We start from the raw sequence: 10,687 nt of genomic DNA on the forward strand, positions 1-10,687 counted from the left end.
GCCCCCCTGCCTCTGAAATATCTTCCTCTTTCTCTTCGACCACCTCTTCCTCTGGAAGAATCTTGGGCAAGATTCTTTCCTTTATGAGCAAGGCACATAACCCCTTCAGAAGATTCAAGGGCTGTCTTCTTTCCAAAATCTTTCTCTCTTTCAACAAATTTTTTCACAAGAGAGTCAAAGGTAATATCTTTGAGATTTCCATTTGCTTGCAATGACTCAAGATAATTGAAGTAGGATAAAGAGCCTTGAGAAAAGTGATGAGAGGAATATCCAATTCAACCTTAGTGGCTTTGATATCATGAATTATAGATTTTACTTCAGATGGAAGATGATGCAGGAGCATGTAACTCAGAGGGAAAAAGTCTTTAAACTTATCCCAAAAATCCAACAAAAAAAAATCTACAGGCAAGGGAGTGGGGTCCTTTAGCCTACAATTTCCATGTTTTTTTTCAAGATATGATAAATAAGAGAATAAAACATGCTATTTATATCACAGATGGATAAGATGTAATAAAGCTTTTACGATTTAAATAATTCCTGTAAAGCGTGATTTTGTAATAGATAAGGTCTGAGAAGACCTATCCTTTAATTATAAATAAAGAGGCAACCAAGACTCGCATTAGAGAGAGAGGAGCGGTGTCGGAAGCAATATTATTGAAAACTTTTCTCTCGGTGTTTCTAAATCAATGGTTTCTGTTAATATGTATGCATAGCTTATTTCACTGTGTATTGAAAGTGTTGAATTGCCTTACTGTTCCCCGCATGATGCACTTACTTTGTATTTAAGCATTTTGGTTTGTTTTCTTTTCATTATAGCGGCTGCTGATTCTTTAAATTCAATTTATAAAGTTAGGGGAGAACTCCATTTACACGGAGTAATTACGATATTTCTCTTAAGTGGAAGAATGGGCAGACGTGAAGCTTTATCAATATTGGTTCTTACCCTTATCGGGTCCGAAACCAATATCGCATCGGAGAGGGCCTTTATAACTGTGGAATGTGTGCGCTCCGATATCCCGGGGCCGAAGTAATATAAATCGCAGTATAAAAGGTCGTCGGGTCCGAGAGGGGCCTTTAGCATTGAGAGCTCCGACTTACCGGAGCCGAAACATTACAAAGTTAAGAGTATAAAGGGCGTCGGGTCCGCAAGGGCCTTGGGAACTGTGCAGACATCCTGATCCGAAACATTATAGAGTGGAGCATAAAGGGGCGTCGGATGACAAACACACCGATAAGGACCACCAATATTCCGGACCCGAAATTTATATATAGAAGGGAGCATAAGGTGCGTCCCGTCCGCGGGGTGTTCGCATCGCATATTGGAGGCATTGGTACCATAGAGTCCACCGATAGTAATTGCCGATATCACATCGGGGAAAAGGGCAAGGGGAAACATAAAGCACCAATTCTATTTAAAGTAATTATTTTGGAATTACAGCCCGATAGCATAAAGCCGTCGATAGTGTTATTCCTCTTTAAAGCACTGATAGTGTTATAAAGTAATTCGTCTAGAATTACTACCCGATAGGAATAAAGCCTCTATTTCTATCAATTAGCAAGGTTTATGGGATTCAGAGAAAAAAGATGAAGCTATCAGTTTAATGAGTGATACACATATAGAAAGGGAAAGAGAAGTTGACCCTGACATAGAAGAAATTACTGCCAGCTTTGGAAGGTTATCCCTAACGCCTGCACCCACGCCATCATTAGTGGTATTAGAGCCATCAACTGACATTGAATTGAATCTCAGGAGTAGGAGAAGGATGGCTTTTAGATTTGGAAGAGGACGAGGATGTGGTGGAAGAGGACGACCTATTGCAAATGCTAAAATAATGGAAATAGTGCAACAGCTACAAGCTAGATTGGATGCGTTAACTTTAGAAAGAAACATAGATGATGGAGATGTTAGCGAACCCGAGGTTGAAGCTACAGAGGAGGAAGCTATAGAGGTTACTCCTGAGATGAGGTTCTTTCAATCAGTGTTGAGATCCACAACCAGGCCAAAGACCGAGGTACCGGTATACCAAGGAGGACTGAATCAAGAAGAATTGATAGATTGGATTAATGGCATGGAGAAATTCATCGATTATGAAGAAACAGAAGATGAGAAGAAAGTGAAGTTTGCTGTCACCAAGTTAAAATGCCATGCAGCACTTTGGTGGGATGGTGTGCAGGCAGAAAGGAAGAGACTTGGTAAGAAACCAATAAAGAATTGGAGCAGGATGGTAACAAAGTTAAGAGGTAAGTTTTTGCCAAGTAATTACCAGCAAACATTGTTTAGACAAATGCAAAATCCTAGACAGAGATCTTTGAGAGTAAAAGAATACACAGAAGAGTTCTATAAGGTGAGCATAAGAGCTGGAGAAGCTCAAGATACAGATGAGAAGGTGGCTAGATATATGAATGGCCTCAGGATGGACATTCAAGATGAGATAAGTCTATTGTCTCATAAAACAGTAGAGGAAGCTTATCAGATAGCACTGAAAGCTGAAGAAAAACTCATGAGGAAGCAGTCTACCAGAGGGAGAGGGACTTTCAGATGAAAAGGAAGTCAAGGTGGTAGAGGAATATCTACAGCACCAAAAGATGGGGCTAGCAGTAGCTCAACCCAGCATGCACCCACAGGAGGTGATGCAAGAGGCAGAGGGAGTTTTTCTAGAGGAAGAGGAGGAAGAGGAAGAGGTAGAGAAATAAGATGTTACAAATATAACAAGCTGGGACACAGAGCTTTTTAGTGCCCAGAGAATGCAAAAACAAAGCAGAGGAATGAAATTGTTACTCCAATTGAAGGAGAAGCACCAGTGGCAGCAGTAGCAGAAGAAGAAAATACACCAGAAAGAGGAGAATCCTTGGTAGTTAATAAAGTCCTACTTAAGCCAGCAAAGGAGGTGGCTGAACCACCACAAAGGAAGACTTTATTCAGGACAGTGTGTAAGGTTCAAGGGAAATGTTGCCAGATGATCATTGATAGTGGCAGCAATGATAATTTAGTCTCTACAGAAGTAGTGGAGAAATTGAAGCTGAAGACAATGAAACATCCAACACCTTACAAGGTGTCATGGTTGCAAAAGGGACATCAACTGTTAGTAAGTGAACAGTGTGAAGTGGAATTTCAAGTGGGCAAGTATAAAGATAAAATTGTTTGTGATGTGATGCCCATGGATGTGTGTCACATATTGCTTGGAAGACCTTGGCAATATGACAGAGGAGCCATACATGATGGGAAAAGAAACACCTACAAGTTTGGAAAGGATGGTGTCAATCATACTTTGCTGCCTCTGCAAGAAGAAGATGTACCAGGGCAAAAGACTGATCCAAAAACTCTATTACTTGGAGGAAAGGAATACTTGAAGCAGATTGAAGAAAATGAGGTAAATTTTGCTGTAATTTGCAAGCCCAAGGTAATAATGACTTCTACTAAAGTTGCTGATTTACCCATTGAAATTCAAGAAATGCTGGAGAAATATTGTGATATTATTGTTGATGATTTGCCTAATGAATTACCACCCATTCGAAGAATCAGTCATCATATAGATTTGATTCCTGGAGCAAGCTTACCTAACAAAGTAGCATATAGAATGACTCCTGCAGAAAATGAAGAAGTTAAGAAACAAGTGCAAGAATTGCTTGACAAGGGGCTGATTAGAGAAAGCTTGAGTCCTTGCGCAGTGCCAACAGTACTGAGCCCAAAGAAATATGGAGGTTGGAGAATGTGTACAGATTTGAAATCCATCAATAAAATCACAATCAAGTACAGATTTCCGTTACCCAGAATTGAAGATTTAATGGATTGTTTGACTGGAGCAAAATATTTTTCAAAACTAGATCTTAAAAGTGGGTATCATCAGATAAGGATAAGAGAGGGGGATGAGTGGAAAACCGCTTTTAAGACCAATGAAGGACTATATGAATGGAGAGTGATGCCTTTTGGGTTGTCAAATGCACCAAGTACATTCATGAGGCTCATGAATGAAGTTCTTAAAGAATTCATTGGTAAATTTGTAATAGTATATTTGGACGATATATTGGTCTATAGCAGGTCCAAGGAGGAGCACTTGAGGCATTTAAATTATTTCTTATAGAAGCTACAACAAGAAAAACTATTGCTAAATCTAAAGAAGTGTTCATTCATGAAAGAGGAGCTGGTGTACTTGGGATTTGTTATTTCTACTGAAGGGTTGAATATGGATCCAAAGAAGATCAAGGCAACTATGGAGTGGCCTTCACCCAAGAGTGTTTTTGAGGTAAGGATTTTTCACGGTCTTGCTAGTTTTTACAGAAAATTCATTAAGAATTTTAGTAAGATTAATGCACCTATTATTGAGACCATAAGGAAGGATAAACGACCATTTAAATGGACTGCTGAAGCAGAGAAAAATTTTCAACTGTTAAAGAAGAAAATAACTGAAAAGCCTGTTCTGGTCCTTCCTGATTTTAATAAATCTTTTCAAGTAAAGTGTGATCCCAGCGCAGAAGCAATTGGAGGAGTTTTAAACCAAGAAGACAGACCAATAGCTTATTTTAGTGAAAAGCTAAATGATGCAAAAAATAAGTATTCTTCTTATGATAAGGAGTTCTACGCAGTTGTCCAGGCATTAAAGAAATGGAGGCTTTATTTAATGTCAAAAGAATTTATTCTTTATTCAGATAACCATGTGTTGCAGTTCATAATGCAGCAGCCAAAGCTCAGCCAGAAACATGTTAAATGGGTAGAATATCTTCAAGGTTTCCATTTTGTGTTGAAGCATATAACTGGGCAGTAAAACAAAGTTGCAGATGCCTTAAGTAGGAGAAATGTATTGCTTCAAGAAAGTCAAATCCAAGTGTTGGGTTTTGATTTCCTTAAAGAATTATATGAGACCGATTCAGATTTTAAAGAGGCATTTGAGACTTGTAAAAATCCTGTTTTGGCGGATAGGAGCAAGTGGTTGGATTATTTCCTACAAGACGGACTATTATTTAAGAAAAATCAGTTGTGCATACCAAACTGTTCAATGAGAGAGAATTTAATCAAAGAGAAACATAGTGGAGGACTTGTAGGACATTTTGGGATAGAAAAGACTTTTGAACAGCTCAACAAATTTTATTTCTGGCCGAAAATGAAATCTGAAGTAGAGAAGTATGTAAGAAATTGTAAAGTCTGCCAATATGCAAAAGGAAGGAGCCAGAACACAGGGTTGTATATTCCATTACCAATTCCAGATAGGCCTTGGGACATGGTAAGTATGGATTTTGTGCTGGGGCTACCAAAAACTCAAAGAGGTTATGATTCAATTTTTGTTGTAGTGGACAGATTTTCAAAAATGGCACACTTTATTACATGTTATAAAACTAGTGATGCTTCTCATATTGCTAATTTGTTTTTTAAAGATATTGTAAGATTGCATGGGTTGCCCAAAAGCATTGTCTCAGACAGGGATTCAAAATTAATTGGACATTTCTGGAGAACACTATGGAAGAAGCTGGGGACTAAATTAAGTTTCAGTTCTTCCTATCATCCACAAATTGATGGACAGACTGAATTTGTGAACAGAAGTTTAGGCAATCTTTTGAGGAGCCTTACTGCAAAGCATCCAAAGCAATGGGATCAAGTGTTAGCACAAGTTGAGTATGCATATAACGACTCACCGAATAGGAGCACAGGACAGAGCCCATTCCATATTGTTTATGGAATGCATCCTAGAGGAATATCTGAATTAAGGAATTTGGGAAAAGAAGAATTGAGAAGTGTAGAAGGTGAAGACTTTTCTTCAAGAATGCAGGCGATACATGAACAAGTGAAAGAACAGCTCCAAGATAGCAACATCGAGTACAAAACCAGAGCAGATATGAGGAGAAGAGAGGTGAACTTTGAAGTTGGGGATTTGATTTTAGCACATCTCAGAAAGGAGAGATTTCCATAGGGGAAGTATAATAAGTTAAAATCCAAGAAAATTGGACCGTGCAGAATACTAAGGAAATTCTCTGCAAATGCTTATGAGATTGAACTACCACCTGATGTAGGAATATCACCAATTTTTAATGTTGCAAACTTGTATAAGTATGAGAATGAAACCGCGGATGATACAGCACAGGATCAGGAGACTCCAGAGATTAACTGGGTAAAACAGTTACCCACAGCAAAGAATTTACAGCCAGAAAGAATTCTGGACAAGAAAGTGCATAAGAAGACAAGGGGATGAGAATACTTTCAGTATTTGGTAAAATGGAGGGGACATCCTACAGTTTAAGCTACTTGGGTGACAGAAGACGTTCTACAGAAACTGGGAAAATCTGTAGACGAGCTCATGGATAGTAGCCCATGAAGAATTTTGTCCTCAGGAGTCTGATGCAGGAGCATGTGACTCAGAGGGAAAAAGTTTTCAAACTTATCCCAAAAATAAAAAGATAAAATCTACACGCAAGGGAGTCGGTTCCTTTAGCCTACAATTTCCATGTTTTTTTTCAAGATAGGATAAAATAGAGAATAAAACATGTTATTTATATCATAGATGGATAAGCTGTAATAAAGCTTTTACACTTTAAATCATTCCTGTAAAGCATGCTTTTGTAATAGATAAGGTCTGAGAAGAACTATCCTTTAATTATAAATAAAGAGGCAACCGAGACTGGCATTAGAGAGAGAGGAGCGGTGCCAGAAGCATTATTATTGAAAAAAATTCTCTCGACGTTTCTAAATCAATGGTTTCTGTTAATATGTATGCATAGCTTATTTCACTGTGTATTGAAAGTTTTGAATTGCCCTACTATTCCTCGCATGATGCATTTACTGTGTATTTAAGCATTTTGGGTCATTTTCTTTTCATTGTAGCGGTTGTCGATTCCTTAAATTCAATTTATAAAGTCATAGGAGTACTCTGTTTACACAGATTAATTATGATATTTCTCTTAAGCGGAATAGTTATCGGACGTGAAGCTTTATCAATATTGGTTCTTACCCTTATCAGGTCTGAAACCAATATCGCATCGGAGAGGGCCTTTATAATTGTGGAATGTGTGCACTCTGATATCCTGGGGCTGAAGTAATATAAATTGCAGTATAAAAGGTCGCCGGGTCCGATAAGGGCCTTTAGCATTGAGAGATCTGACTTACCGAAGCCGAAACATTACAAAGTTAAGAGTATGAAGGGCGTCGGGTCCGCAAGGGCCTTGGGAACTGTGCAGACATCCGGATCCGAAAAATTATAGAGCGGAGCATAAAGGGGCGTCGGATTACAAACCCACCAATAAGGACTGCCGATATTCCGGACCCGAAATCTATATATAGAAGGGAGCATAAGGTGTGTTGGGTCCATGGGGTGTTCGCATCGCATATTGGAGGCATTGGTACCATAGAGTCCGCCGATAGTGATTTCCGATATCGCATCGGGGAAAAGGGCAAGGGGAAACATCAAGTGCCAATTATATTTAAAGTAATTGTTTTGGAATTACAGCCCGATGGCATAAAGCCGCCGATAGTGTTATTCCTCTTTAAAGCACTGATTGTGTTATAAAGTAATTCGTTTAGAATTACTGCCCAATAGGAATAAAGCCTCTATTTCTATCAATTAGCAAGGTTTATGGGGTTCGAAGAAAAAATATGAAGCTATCAGTTTAATGAGTGATACGCATATAGAAAGGGAAAGGGAAGTTGACCCTGACATAGAAGAAATTACTGCCAGCTTTGGAAGGTTATCCCTAACGCCCGCACCCACGCCATCACAAGAGCAATAGGATCATTATTTTGTAATTCAAGAGTGAAGAGTTTAATCATGAGTTGAACCACTTCAAGTGCAGAATGTGAGTCATAGAGTTCTTTCAGCTTTTGTAAGGCTTCAAAAGCAGTTGAAAATGGTGAAATATGGTGACTCACCTCTTCACTTACAGATGTTGCAATTAATGCATAGGCTCTGCTGTTCTTATTTTCCGAAATGGAGAACTCTTTGTCTAAGGTAGGCTGTTCTGGCTCTTTGTCTCCATCTCCAACACAGACTCCTTTCCACAACTCATTGAAAATGAGGGTATGTTTTCTCATTTGGGACTACTCAGGATATTTCTCCTTACCAGTGAGAACTATTCCCACAATGGATATGATTGAATGCATTGTAAAACCCGTGTACTGTAAAAAAAATACTTCTAGCAATATACTGTAAAAAATTGCACTTCTGGTGGCAAACTCTGTTTAACTTTGAAAAAAAAAATAATGAGGGATAATTAAAACAATAGTGTATTAAAACAAACAATCTTAAATCCACCATATGAAGTTTCATCACCAAGGAAATACGCAATATGTTGGTTCATTTAGAATGTACTGTGACCAAAAATCAAAGTTGCATAACTCACATAACAAATCAGTACATATTCAAAGTAGCAGTCTAATAAGTACATAGGAGGCAATTATATATCAAAAAATGGTGATCTTAAATGGCACACATATTTAGAGAACGGAAGCTTAGGATCTTTCACCAAGAATCCATACACATTACCATCCATCACATTACGGTCTTCCAACATAGATCTGGAAACGTTTGGCTGCGCTCACTAAAAACAAAAGATTCATTAGAATCTCTCTGTAGGAGTTTTAACTCTCCAAGAAGCGGAGCCCACGAGAGCAGAAATAAGAGAATGGGAATCTCTTCCTAGAGAGACAACGGAAACCAAAGTAGGCTTACAACAACAAAAGCCACAAACCATGAAATCTTGAGTAGCATGTACAGAAGAGCATAGTGTGCATTCATATGACTGTTGAGCGGTATTAACCGGGAAGTGCAGTATTAACATAGAGTATTAACAACAGAGGCAGCATATTAACCAGAAAACATATATTTGAATTTTCATACCTCAAACCACCAGTTGCAATACATGGATTTCCATACCAATTAATGAAGTTTTAACACTCCAAATGCATAAAAGACATAGACAATGCCAGAGTTTTAACATACAAGGATGCATCACGGTCTTAATTCACAAACAACACCAAAGTTTTAACATACAACTTGTACCACAATCTTAACACAATTCGACTTGAACCAACGTTTTGACCAGAATTACATAACGCAATGGGAAATACCAAAACAGGCATGACACGGTGCTGAAGGTGTAGCTACCGAGCAGCATAGCAAAGCAGCGTTATCGGACTATGTCAAAGGAGCGTCGGAGGTCACAAAATTGGCAGAAAAATGCAGGACAAACTGACAAACTTCTGAAGAAATGACAGAAGGGAGTTACAAAATGGAGCTGGAAGGAAAAATGGCGCTAGCTTTGATACCATGTCAGACCAAGCAGTAACTCCTCAAAATCAATTCGTTATATTCATTCAGGTTGGTCTTTATTATATACACGAGGGAGAGACTATTCATTTCATCTCCCGGTGACTCTTCATATTTTCCATTATTTATTTACATTAGTTACACTTATTCACCCAATCCTGATGATTAGGTGTCAATAGTTGGATAGAAGACTCAGAGGGCTAACACATTTTGCAATTTCAAACCTTGGAGATTTGAAATTTCAGAGATAAATTAGACTCAATATTGAGTTCCTACAAAGTGAAAAAAGGTTTGTAGTTCTTTTATAAATTTTGCATAAGTTTGGTTTGAAAAATTAGTTTGAAAGAATTCAAAGGGCATAGTGAAGCATAATTATCATTAATTGATGCCCCAAAGAAAGAAAATGGAAACACCTAGTAAGCAACCTGAAATCTCTAAGATGACGCATGAAGAAGAGGAAGAAATGCAACATGATATATCAAAATTATGAGACCAAGTGCAACAAAATTCACTCTCACAAAACGTAATATAAGCTAAGATGGATGGTTTTAAAAAAAACATGGAATCTAGGATGGATGGCGTGGAATATAATATGGATGGTTTAAAGTAAGTCATAGAAGCTAAGATGAATGACATGGAAGCTAAGATGGATGGTTTAAAGAAAGGCATGGAAGCTAAGATGAATGATGTGGAAGCTAAGATGGAAGGAAGAATGGAATATTTCAAGATAGATTTGACAAAGTTGCTACAAGAAATGTTTACTAATGGTGAAAGGGTAGTAAAGAAAACTCATGATGAGAACAAAAGAAACGTTAATCATGATTTCATAGACTCTAGCATTTGATTGAAGACCCACCATGTTCCAAAGATTGATATGAGGAACTTTGATGGAAAGCATCCTGTAACATGGATACTCTAGATGGAGCAATATTTCGATCTCCATAATGTATAAAAAACACAAAGGTACGCATTGCAACTTTATATTTGGAACCAAATCAATTTGTATGGTATCGATGGCTTTGCTCTCATAAACAAATTGTCACTTGGGAAATGTTTATGGAAAAAATGATAGCACATTATGAGGATACGAAAAGAAACACCTTTTTTAGCCAACTAATAAATCTCAAACAAAAGGGTTCAATGATGGATCACATTGAGGAATTCCAAAAATCGAATATAAGGGTAAAAGATATTCTAGAGGAGCATATGATTAATGTGTTCATAGTGACTTTAAAGGATAACATCCAACATGAGGTTCACCTTTGGGAACCTGATTCATTGGAGAAGACATTCAGGTTGGCAAGAAAAATAGAAAGAAAAATTATGGCAACCAGGAAGCCTACCACTCACAACTATAAAGATGGAAGTGTTGTTGCCCCTAGCCTTTCATAACCTACAAGGTTGACACCACAACAATTGGAAGAAAAAAGAGAAAATGG

This window comes from Pinus tabuliformis, chromosome J (genome assembly GCF_031772625.1).
Source record: "Pinus tabuliformis cultivar Carrire ecotype Pingquan chromosome J, CPIR1, whole genome shotgun sequence".
In the NCBI taxonomy this organism is placed as follows: Eukaryota; Viridiplantae; Streptophyta; class Pinopsida; order Pinales; family Pinaceae; genus Pinus; species Pinus tabuliformis.